The 13289-nt window shown below is 31.9% G+C and overlaps 1 long non-coding RNA gene across 1 annotated transcript; it reads left to right on the forward strand.

Annotated features, from left to right (window-relative positions):
• The first annotated feature begins 9432 nt into the window (after nt 1-9432).
• On the forward strand, nt 9433-10187 carry LOC131656656 (uncharacterized). The gene is made up of 2 exons (XR_009300230.1): nt 9433-9883; nt 10045-10187. It is a non-coding gene; the product is annotated as an uncharacterized LOC131656656 (long non-coding RNA).
• Nucleotides 10188-13289: the final 3102 nt, after the last annotated feature.

A 13289-nucleotide genomic window follows, 5' to 3' on the forward strand; every position in this document is an offset into this window, starting at 1 on the left:
CTTGGCCACACATGTTACAAAAGCAACTTAAAAAATAAAACATTGGTACTAGAATGCTTTAGAAATGGATGTTATGTTCTTCTGTAGGATGTTTACCATAATATGGCTTTGTCACGTGCAAATGTGACTTCTTGTGGGGATAAGAGCAGCAAGAAACAACACTAGCGAGGACATGAAAAAGGAAGCCATTTTTAGTGATTTTAGTTGGTGTGCATAAGATATAGGGAAAAACAAGGTTTTATACTAGTAAGGATCCTCAACGGAAGTGGAATGTCTCAATTGAAATAATATATTACTGCATCTCAATATTAAGCCATCCAATATATCATGCAATTAAATAATATAAAGGCAGTAAATAAATAACCTAAATAAAATAAATCTGAAATAAATCTGGATCTTGGAGTACTCGAACTTCCGCCACAGGTCGGTTGGATCGTTCTTCAGAAATTATTAAGCGTAAAATTTAAAGGCAAGGAAAATAAAAACTAAATCTAACGTGAGGTTAGATCTATAAAAGGTTCACAACAATTTCCGGTGTAGAAATTGTTATGAGAAAAGAAAGCAATGAATAAAAAAATGCAGAGAAAAATAAATGCTTGAAAAAAAATGAATTCGGCAGCATTTCGTTAGCAAAAATTCGGGCCTGGAGAACTGAAGTCTCGGCCTCCTTTTATAGGTGAGGTTCTGCATATACGCTACTTGAAAATAGGCACTTTTGACTTGGGACTCGGAGACTCACGTCTCCACTTTTTTGAGGAGACCAAGGAAGCAGACTTGAGACGTGCGTCTCATGTGGAGGAATTTTAGGAACGGTTGGAGACGGGCGTCTCCTATAGGTGACGTGGCAGAGAGACGTTGGAGACGGGCGTCTCCACGTCCTGAAGTGGTCTTTTCCAACTCCTTCGTGGGCTGGGCTTGATCTATAGGCCTTTGGGTCTTCTTTGCACCCCTTTATTTACTTCAACACCTCTCTTTCATCTTTTAAGAATAAATAATAATAATTTTTGCTCCAATTCTTCTTTTCACTAATAGTCTCAATATGAACTCAAAACCTAAAACATCGCAAATACCCGCATCATATCATAATAAAAAAATATAATTAAAAGAAAATGCTAATAATACCTATGGATTTTAAGCTAAATATATGATATAAAATTGTGTTATCATGTGTTTTCATCAGTATCATTTCATTAGAAAACCCTAATTCATAGAAACATAACTAGAAGAGGATATGAAAACTCAAAAAAAGAGAACTTGATGTGAGTTCCGAAGTGGACTTGATGCCCTAATTTTCGCAACCATACACAAACTCACCAAACCTATTGAAACTCAGAATCTTATTGATGCCGCTCAACCCCACTCAAACCTACTGAAGTCTATGTGAAAGTGAAATAGCGCTCTTTTATAAAATCTCATCAAAAGAGCGCGGGTGGATAATTTTAAGGGAGGTGACGGTAAGTTCATTGTCGTAACCTTTGATAATTTTTCGGCAATCAGGGGTGGCGGCAAATTCACCGTCGTGACTATGATAAGATTAGAGTTGCCAAAATGAGAATTAATTTACAGAAAGGATTTGCGGAAATAAGGTTGCACAAAAATTTTAGCTATCTTTTAAAAGAGTTTATTTTTAAATTTTGAAAATGTTTTTGTGCCACTGTTGCACCCCAAAATTTGCCCATCTAATTTAATTTATATTTGGCTTATTGCTTAACAATCATTCGCATATTAGGTCATCTAACACATAATGCATCATTAATCAATAATCTGACATGGGATCAAGGATCATAGGAATTAGGGCTTCTAATTCAATCAAGCTTAATTCCTCTGGCTATTCTTTGAGTATCGGATGGGAAATTATGGTTTTAGCTGATAGTCGGTATGGGTTTCCTTCTCATCAGGCTACAAGAGCTTTTCTTCACCTAAAGTCGTCTAGGCCCAAAGAAATAAGGTTTATTTCCTTATGAATGAGTATGGTTGTATCATCACCAATGGATTCATCCTTATGTTTGAGCTAATATTGTATTGAGCAAGACAATTATGAGTGGTTCTCTTTTACTATTCATGGTGCCACGTGTTTGAATCTGGATCTCACCACCGGATTAAGGATTTGTTGTAATTATTAGTGATATAGATTACACGGGTATAGTCAATGTTTGCTTAAATAAAGGACATTGGAAGAATCATCATAAAATATTCAAAGTCGATCAAGTCACTGGGCTTTCTTGCTTAAATTAAATTATATTTGGATGCAATTCATAAGAGAAGGAATCAGAGATCATATGCAGAAGATTTAAACTATGGTCAATAAAGTCAACCATAATAGACTGATTCTTGTTGATTAAGTCATATGGATTCCACTATTTACACTTGACTATCACTATTTTCTTTTAAATACAAGAAAAGATACAAGTTGAAGTTACATGGAAAACGTCTACATTCCACAAGAGCAATTAAAATGTTATACACATTTCATTCAGAATACAAAATTCATCAAGACAAATTCAAGTGTCTATACAAAAATTCCAATCCATTACAAATTTCTAGTGCCAATGCAAAGGAGGAGAGATATATAAAAAAAATGTTGGATTCCTACTTCCTAAAGCTTATCATCAACATCATAACATTTCAATATTACCGCAACAGCACCCTCATCCACAAGCACTCGTACAACCAAGTTATCTTACTGCGCAGACATCATGTAGTTCATCATCTCGTTCATCATCTCATATGCAGTCACAGTCTCATCCTCATAAGCAAGAGGCTGAGGTGAATGGAAAGAGTGTACAGTCTGTTGCTAATTATGCACCGCCCAATAACGAATTTGCAAGGGCAGAACTTCACGATCCCAGCCCAGCCATAAAACCATATCATACATGAAGAAACTGCCAAGCATCTACATACAGTCCCATACCAAACCAGCCCTGCATTTAACATCACATGGTCAACAGAAATTCAGCAAGTGACAGTTACAACCAAACCCTTTAAACCAATCTTATAACCATATAACATTCACTAACAGTTATACATAACCTCTAAACCATTCAACAGTTTCCTAGCAGCTTCTAACAGTTTTAACCAACTGTCAAACTCAAAACAGAATTATAACAAATTCTAACAGAAATCCATAACTGACCCTAACTTCTAACAGCTCTATAACAGATTCATAACCTCCTAACCAAACTTGTAACTACCAATAACCACTAACTGATTCCCTAACAGTTTGTAACAAACTAACTAACCATTCATAACAGTTGTAACAGAAAACCCTAACTATCTCCTAACATCCAGCCAACAGAATCCAACTAACCTATAGTTAAATAACAGATTATAACAGAACCATTTTCCATAACCATTTTCTAACTAACTGTAACCGATTCAGTTTCATCATAACTACCTAGTTCTTAACCTTTCTAACTAATTCATAACCATAACAGAATTATCTAACAAACTTTCAACAGAATCAGAAACTAACCTCAACTGAATCTCCTCTTTACCTTCACCTATATATATATAACCTGTGCTCCTTCTTCAGAATCAGGTCCACCACTTTATCACCATTCATTTCACACCATCTTCATCTTCATCTCTCCACTTCTTCACACAATCTTCTTCACTTCACTCATCTCTATTTTCTTCTCATCTTCAATCATTCATCTCTCTCCACTTCCACCACCATCTTCATCATTCATCATCATCTTCATCTCTACACATTCTTCTTCCATCTTCAAACCTCTTCCTCAATCACTTTCTCACCTTCTTCACAATCATCATCTTCGCTTCTCAGCCTGCATGCTGCTTCACAACCTTCAAACTCATCATCTTCCTCTCGATCTCTCTCAATCATCAACCTTCTTCCATCTTCTTCAGACCTTCAACCAAAAGAAACACTGCAACCTCACAGCATCTCATACCTTCTTCATCTTCGAGGCCTTCTTCCATTCAAGCACAACATCAACAAGTATCAATAATCTTCAATCTTCAGTCACGCTTCGACGTCATCATCGTCTTCAACTGAACAACAACATCACGCAATCAACAAGATTCAGAATCGCAAATCAAAAAGCGGAAAAAAGAAGAAAGCGGAGAAGAAGAACAAAGAGGCTACCTGAATCGAATTGTCGCGTTTATTTCGCCTAAAATCTTCGGTATTCTCTTCATCTCGCACGATTTTTCAATCCAGCTTCCTCCACCATTTTCTCCAGAAACCATCACCTTCATCAATCGTGAGCTTCACTCGAGACGTTAAATCATCATCATCACGAAATCGAAAAAAGCACTGGATCAGTGAGGGAGCGAAGCAGAGATGACCGGAGAGATGATAGCGGTTGGACGGTGTCGTGAAGTTGATCGGAGAAGGACGCCGCCGCACCACCGTCGCGAGTCGTTGAGAGGGAAGAGAGTCTGAGGGTGATAATGTGAACGGTCATAACTTTACCCTAATTCCCAATCTCCATTTTCCTTTTTTATTTAATTAATTGTTTTGTTATTAATCAGTTTAATTGCAATTAATTAGAGCTAATTGGACATTAACCAGAATTTTATTTGAATAAGATAATAATCTGAAATAATGTTGATTTGGATCAAATGTCCTTGGGCTACACGAATTCCTTAATACACCTCCTTCTGGCCCATGCATCCTGCGTTTTTTGGCTAAATGCCTTCCCAACAAAAATACCTTTTGGGCCAGACCTGGGCCCTGCGCCCTTTGCTACGCAGACCTTAATATTCAATATCACATCCCCTGATTCACATTTGCTTTATAATTAGGATTAAGACTTTTTTCACTTAGGTTTTCCTATCTTTTTAGATGACTTAATGATAAAATTACTAACTTCCTTTTTAAACTTTGATACAATTTTTGACATAAAAAATAGAATAAAAAATATTAGTTTTAGGCTATTTGTTTTTAGTCTTTTACTTGACTTGCAATCCAATTTCTCCCATTAAAATCAATATAAAAATAGTAGTATTTTATATCATTTTTGTACTATATTTTTGATTTGTTACTATATGCTTGTATGCCAATTTTTGTACCATTGTGTTACTCACTATTGACTTCTAATTGTGACTTTATTTTCATGTTTCCTTAATTCCTAACCTTTAGGTAGAAACCATGATAACATTAGGATATAGAAGTTCCCATTTCAATATTAGGCTAGTTTTCACTTAGGCTAGTTTCTTTTCCTTTTCAACTTTAAAACATTTAACAAATGCTTGATTTTAATCCCCTTAAAAAATACCAAGAAAACACTTAAAAAACATTAATAAAAAAGTGAAAATCATTAAAAAGGGAATGAAAGCTTGAATCTCCCTTGCTTTAGGGAATCATTCGAGTGCTTGGATCTCCCTTGCTTTAGGGAACCATTCGAGCGTAAGTTCCCAATTTCTAAAAAACACAAACCAAAGAGCAACTCGAGTCTCCCTTGCTTTAGGGTTCCACTCGAAACGCTCAGAATCTCTTCTTCATCTCGCCTCCGAGGCATTCTTTCCCTTAATCGGACATGTTGCTTCCTTTCGATCGCAGACTGGTAACGCATAAGACTCCACTCAACGAGCTGCTATCCTGACGCTAGATTGCGAATGTAACTCCGTCCACTAAAAAACACAAAAACAAACAAAAACTAAAGAGCCGAACTACGGCGCTCTGATTCCTGAAAAGGATACGTAGGCATTAGGTCGCGGGGCCTAAGCGAGCACAATTATTTATAAACCTTATTTTCCCCGTGTTTCTTCTTCTTTCATTTGCATGCATTCCCTTAGCATTAAGCTTTAGATTTATAGTACACACCCTTTAGATAGCAACAGACATAGGTGGATACCATCGAGTACGATGGGCGTGAGGGGTGCTAGTACCTTCCCCTCGCGTAACCGACTTCCGTACCCTATCTTTGGTCGAAAGACTTCGTTCTTATTCATTTTAGGTTTGCTGACGTTCCTTTCCTTTTAGGATAGATATGTTAGTGGCGACTCTGTTGTTCACATTTTCGCGAGCGTGCGACAGCCACTAACTTTAGTTTTAGAAAGAGGTTGTTATAGTTATCTCGATGATTTTTTTATTCAACTAATTTATTAGTATTTTTAATTTATTAGTATTGAAGTTAAAATTGTTACGAACTATTTATTAAAAAATAAATAATTTTTAATTATAAATAGTATTAAAGGATTCTTTAAATTAAAAAATAATTGCAATCATATTTTAAAACTAAAAGATGAATTCTTACCACATTAAACAATATTTTTAACATGTAGTGGTTAGAAAACACAAGTGGGAGAAAGACAACACATGCGCGACAAGTGTTTTACCATCGCAAAATGAGTTTTAAGGCTGCTAATGTTACCGTCGTGATATAGCTTTTGCTAATGATGAAAGATTAAAGAGGGCGACGGGTTTTTTACTGTCCTGAATTAAGTTTTAGGGCGGTTAATTTTACCGTCGTGACATAGTTTTTGGTGAGAAATCCATGTGATGAAAGGTTAGAGGGGGGGCGACGGTTGTTTTACCGTCATAACAACAATATTAGGGCGGCTAATTTTACTATCCTGATATGAATTTTAAGGACGGTTGGTGTCAACCGTCGTAACCATTGTCTCTATATTACAGCAATTATCAAGTAATTATCGCAATTTTTGTGTCGTAAAACTCTAATTTCTTGTAGTGATATAATTTTGTATAAAATAGTCAAATAATATAAAACAAAAAATTATATAATACTAAAATTTTAAAATTTTAATATTTAACAATAAAAAAACTAATAAACTTATTTGTGTATAACACGAGTAGAAGTCTAGTTAAAGTTATTAGTAATTAGTTGTTAAATTTGATAATTCTCTAATTACATGATTGACATTAATTTTAGTAAAATAAATTAGGCGGTAACATGTTAAACAGGATGTTCTAACTTACAGAAAATTTATGTTGAACAAAATGTTCAATCAACTGCAACTATAGAAACATGTCGAATAAGATGTCCTATGCATGAATCATATGACATTGCGTTTGAGGACACCTGGGCTGGGCTTTTTTGATCTTTGTGTTACTGATGCAAAATATTTTAAGAATATTATGCAATTCAATATGGCGCATAATTCAAGGATAAAAGATTCTATCTGGTTTAAATATGTATTTTTAGTTTCTAAGTATGGAAAATATTTAGGAAACTATAGATTGAAGACCTAATTTTATGGATAAGATTTAGCATATTTTTAGCAGTCTCCTTGCTGGGTTTCGAAGCCCAAATCCATACCAGATGTGTGCTTTAAATAGAAGACAAGAAATCTAATTGAAGAGTAGAACTTAACGAAGAATAGGTTAGGGTTTGTGTAAATTTTAAGCCTCTCTAATATCATTCTTGATAGAATAGTATGATTGTTTTCTCAGTTGTACGTTTTGTCATGCATTCATAAGCTATTAAGTATTAAATGTATGTATGTCACTTAGGTATAATTGAGACATGAATCTAATGGTGTGTTGCCTGTGTCTCAAGATATTGTTCTTGATCGAAGCTTTTAAGAAAGATCCAGTATTCTTGTTAATTAAGAGGTTCTTAATATAGTGTCGCTTGTAATTGAAGATTAAGGTAAAGTCACTACCTAAAAGGTGCATTTACCTACAAGGCATTGATACAATGGTTAGATACGTATTGCCTAAAAGGCACTGATTCATGTCTTGGCAAGCCACGCAAAGCTGCTCTTGGATAGTAAAGAAGATTATACAAATAAGAGACATTGTGTGTGGAATAACAGACTGGAGGAAAGATGTTCAATAGGGTAGGTACAAAACTGAAGATATGTACAAGGAGTTGCATGGTGTGGAAACTCAGGTGGCATGGAAAAAGATGTTGTGGGATAACTATGCACGTCCCCGTGCGGTGTTCACGCTATGGATGACCTTGATGGAAATATTGCCTACTAGAGATAGATTGATCAAATATGGTGTGACTATAGATAAATAATGCTTTTTTTGTCCTAAAGAGGAGAGTATCAAGCATCTTTTTTTTAGTGCCAAAATACACGAAAAGTCTAGCAGAAGGTCTTAAAGTGGATTGGGCTTAATAGACAACCCACCGATTAGATGCGGGAAACCAGTTGGTTGATTATGGAAACGAAGAAGAAAGCTTTTAAGAGGCAAGTCCTACAGATAGCAATTGCGGAGACAATTTATGAGCTTTGGCATAGTAGGAATGACATGAGCTTTTCACATAAGCATATGAGTCCTAATGTAGCAGAGGTGATTATCCGTAAAATCAAACTTAGATGTGGCATGTATAGAAATCTAAGTACACACATTATGAATTATGCTTAGCTTAGTTTATTATTGAACTCCTAGATCCAAGCGATCGGTTGTAACTATACGTTTTTTGGATAATGATAAGTTATACTTTGACTCCAAAAAAAAGAAGATTGAGGTAAAGGGTCGTAAATATTAGTAATTGGGATTATTATTATGAGACACCATTGCAGTGATTGGAAATGAGAGGGGTTTCTCATATCTAGGAGATTTCTAGGTAGAAGTTGCATTGGTTAGGGATAAAGTGAGAAGTTGTAAACCGGAGGTTGTTTAGCTTCGAATTGATACTACTAATAGTGGATGTCCTTTCTCACTTGGTAGCCCCCAGAGTAGGTGTTGTTGTACACCGAACTGGGTTAACAATTTTGGTGTGTTGAGTTACTTTCCAACCTTGTTTCTAAATCATGTTTACCTTGCCATTGTATGTTGTTTAGTGATCAATGTCTCAACATCTCTTAGGACATATGGGATTTGAAGGCTAGAATTTCAAAATTAATATATTTTTTATAGTTATTGGGTGTTGAACCCATGATCTCTGATAGAGAATAAATTTTTTCAAATATGAACACCGGCTTTAAGAGGTGCCGCATGGGAATGAAGATGGAGTTTTAGAGGTGTCACATGGGAATATATTTAACTTGGTAAAATATATTGAACGCGGCATAACTTATATAACATAGATAAAAGTTCGTGGCTCTGATTTAACATATATAAATAGACTTTAACGAATTTGTATATTGTCTACTTTAATATAATATAATAATAAGTTGATTTTTTAATTCACTTTAGGAGAAATTATCAACATTAATTTTTAATTCTATAATGCTTTATACAACATATAATTTCATATCTATTAACAATATATAAAAGTTAAAGTACCTGGAAATTCCACGATTACCCTAACTGAGTTTAACTTCATCTAATGTAGTAATTAAGGGCAACTTAGTCCTTTTGTTAAATACTGCAATATGGTTGATTGTAATTTGAAATTTGCTGACATGGAATCACTACAAAAAAAATTGTACTATTAATCTTTCCCACATTTAAATTTTGTTTTTTTTATTTTTCCACATTGCATGCATTGAGAATTACAAAACATAATGATGCAAGATACTAACGTGATTTGTTTTATATTTGTTGGCTCAATAAACCTTTCACTCTTCTCAATGCATTGAGTAGTGAAAGGTCACATTGGAAACCATCTATGCTACACTCTATTTCTCACCTTTACTTCTTTTGATTATATTCTGCTTCTTTTCAATAAAAATCTAATCTTCTTTCAACCTCACTCTCTTAGTATGTCTTAACTTCTAAACAAGTTCACCTTCATCTCAGTAAAAAACTTTCTCTCTGAAATCTTGACCTTCTATGCTAACTATCTCCATTTGTCGTTGTCGATGGTCCTAAAAGCTCTGCCACGAACCATTTCTCCGGTGAGACTTCCTCAACCACGACGCCGAACTGCTCTATGACGCCGTGAAGCACCTTTTAATTCGTCAGAAACATACGTTGTGTGCACCTAAAATGCTTCAACAAACCTCGCCGGAAAATAGTTCAGATCTTAAAGAAAGCAACAAAGGAAGACATCAATTGAAGGTACCAATATTTCTCAAATATGTAAGTGTGAAGCCTTAGATCTAACTGAGTTTCTATAATCAAAATCATATTCTATATGCTAAATTTATGTTCTGCATATCTATGAATTTGATTTTCAATTTTAACTTCTGATTTTCTAATATAGTTTTTGTTTGTTTTAGGATTTTAAAGAGACATGGAGTTGATTTGACGAGAGAACAGTTAATGGTTTTTCTTTAAAAATTCTGCAACATTGTAGCATTGTAATATATAACAAATGATTTAATGAGAGAACAGTAAATGTCATTTGAACTGCTTCCTTCTATTCATCATCAAAGTTTCTTCTTTTTCTATTACTATTTCATCATCAAGGCTTCTCTCCTTTTTAAAGTGTATCAATTTAACAATTTTCTCTATTTTCCAGGCTGAGTTTTAGAGGAAGTTTGAATGAGAATTAGGTTAGAATTTTAGATCTGCAGCAAGTTTGTTCAAGGGGTTCTTATGGTTTTTCCTGAAAATTCTGCAACATTGTAGAACCATATTGTTTTGCACGGGTGCAGTTACCGTGCATAGATAAAAATCTATGCACCATGCATAGATCATTATGGACCCTTGGATCAAATTCTAGACATCAATTGTTATTACTCAATACTCAATACTCACTACTTATTACTCAATACTCAATACTCAATACTAGATTTCCAATGACTTATGTAGGCTTATGCATGGTGCAAAAGGAAATCCTTATGCATATTAGCCAAAGCCGTTTTGCACTATTCACGCTATTGTTGTTTGTGTAAAGCAATATTTCAAGTTTGGCTCTTATATATCTATTTTGTTTTGACATGTGAATAATAATACTGATTTAACAATCCCAAATTATTTATCATAGAAATAATAATATTCCTAAATTAATATATAATAATAATAATAATATCTGTCATTAAAACCTATAAAATCTTATAATCCGTACACTACCTTTCAAAATCTCTTCATTCCAAGATTTGAAGAATTTTTAATTAGTTCAATTAACTAGACACTTTTTTAGTAGATAACTTATGTAATTTATGATAAAAATGATTTTTTTAATAAATAAATTATTAATAATTTTAATTATAAATTAAATTAGTTATATATTCAACTTAATCTATCATATATTTTTATATATGATGTAATGTCGATGCAAAATATTATATCATTTTTCTTTTTTTTTTTAGTGAATACCTTTTCTTATTATAATTTTGTGATTTTGAATAATCAAATATTCTTTGCTAGATTAAAATATTCTTTGGGAGTATCTTTTAATAATAATATACGGTTATCAACTATAAAATTATTATATTTTAATAGTTATAATAAATTTTAATAGAAAATAAATTTCAAATTTAAATTTTAAGAGATAATAATTATTCAATAAAAAATATTATAAACTTGGCACAATAATGATAGGTGAATACACAAAAAAATATTCACTAATCATTCATACAAAAAAAATATTACAAATATTTATTTTTGATAAAAAAACACGGGACATTTTTTTTAGATTATTTAATAATCATTCATACATAAAAAATATTGCAAATACTTTTTTTTTGATAAAAAAAGACGGGACAATATTTTTTTTTAGATTATTTTTTAATTAATGAGATTCAGCTAAAGGCACACTCTATAAAGAAACAATTGATTAATAATATTTATTGTACCGTTGAAAGAAATTTAAAGGTTAAAAGAAATGTTTATAATCAACCTATAATAAATTACATTAACATGACTATTATTATTTATATCCATGAACATTAATGTGATATATGTTTATTAAAAAGTAAGGTGATATATATCATTTATCCTATTTATCTTATTTAATTATACCAATTTGAATTAATTTTTTTTAACTCTTTAATAATTAACTTTTTATATCTTAACATATCAATAATAAACTTTGGCCATTTGCATTCTTCAATAATGAATGTAATTATTTGTTATATTTTTAATGTTAAAAATTCTCTTTTTCCAATTACTTAAGCCACCACAAATTAACACTACTTGAAAAATTCAAAAGCCAATAAGCCAATTTTTTTCAATGTGTTAAGAAAATAAAGTCTAATAATCTATTAAGAAAATAATTTTAAAATCTGTTATAAAGATTCTAGATTTTGTTTAAGACCAATTAACAAAAACAGTATATTACATTTTAATATTTATGACATATTTTAATTTGGTGTTAGAAATAATAAGGGATTGAGTCCATTTTTTAAAACAGTATTCTTTATTCTAAAATAACAGCCTTTATTCTAAAATAACAGCATGAACTGTAAAAGAGTACTTATAATAAGGGATTGAGTCCATTTTTTAAAACAGTATTCTTTATTCTAAAATAACAGCCTGAATTGTAAAAAACACTAAGATATTTGTTTAATATAATCTGATATAATTTTTATTTTTAATTATAGTATTCATTTAAATTGCATAAATTTTATTCAATATATTTTATAATGTATTTAGTATTTACGAAAAATATTGATAAATTCATCTATCGACTTTTAATATAATAAAGTAGATTATAGTAAATTTCTTAATTAACCCCATAATTACCAATTTAAGAATGATAATCGGGAGCTTAAAGATAATTATATTCCCTAATTATTACTTATCATTATTTTCCATGCGTAATGATTTTAATTTGCAACATTTGTCATGCATAATGAATTCAATTTTTTTACATCTTCCCAATACATCTTTTACCTCAATAATCTAGATTTTTTATCTTCCAAGACATTGAAAAGTCATCCAACAACATTTTATTTACATTAACTATAAACCTATGACCCCTATCTCTCTATTATATACTCACCCACTATGGTCTATTAACTCTCTACTTGATTGAATGATTAAATATCCTTAAGGATGCAACCATTTTGATTTGTGTGACAACATGTGCATGTGCACGTTGATATGTAACATGCTTTAAGTAAATTTTATTTTTTTGGTGTAATTAAGATAATATTTTAAGTATATTTTATGATTTTCATTTTGTGTTCAATGGAGTGTGTATTTTCAAACATTAAGATATGTATTAGTCAAGATAGCTCATTTAATTAAAATTATTAATATTTTTATTTTAATACTATATTAAAAAAATTAAATTCATATGGGGAATAAACTAAATTTAAGATCTCAATAAATGAAATTGATTACATTTTAAATGAAATTGATCTCAATAAATTTGAATAGTGAATAGGTTGGCTAGGTTGGAGACTGTGAGTAATTTGCATTATTAATCGAAGCTAATTGATGATTATTGTAATTTATTGAAGTTTATTTTATTTAACCATTTGATTAAATTTGTTTGTTTGTTTTGTTGAAAGATCAATTAGCTGCTACTGCTCGGGCAACAGAGAAGTACAAGGATCAATTAGTTGTTTGTTTT

Source organism: Vicia villosa, linkage group LG3 (assembly GCF_029867415.1).
Source record: "Vicia villosa cultivar HV-30 ecotype Madison, WI linkage group LG3, Vvil1.0, whole genome shotgun sequence".
NCBI lineage: Eukaryota > Viridiplantae > Streptophyta > Magnoliopsida > Fabales > Fabaceae > Vicia > Vicia villosa.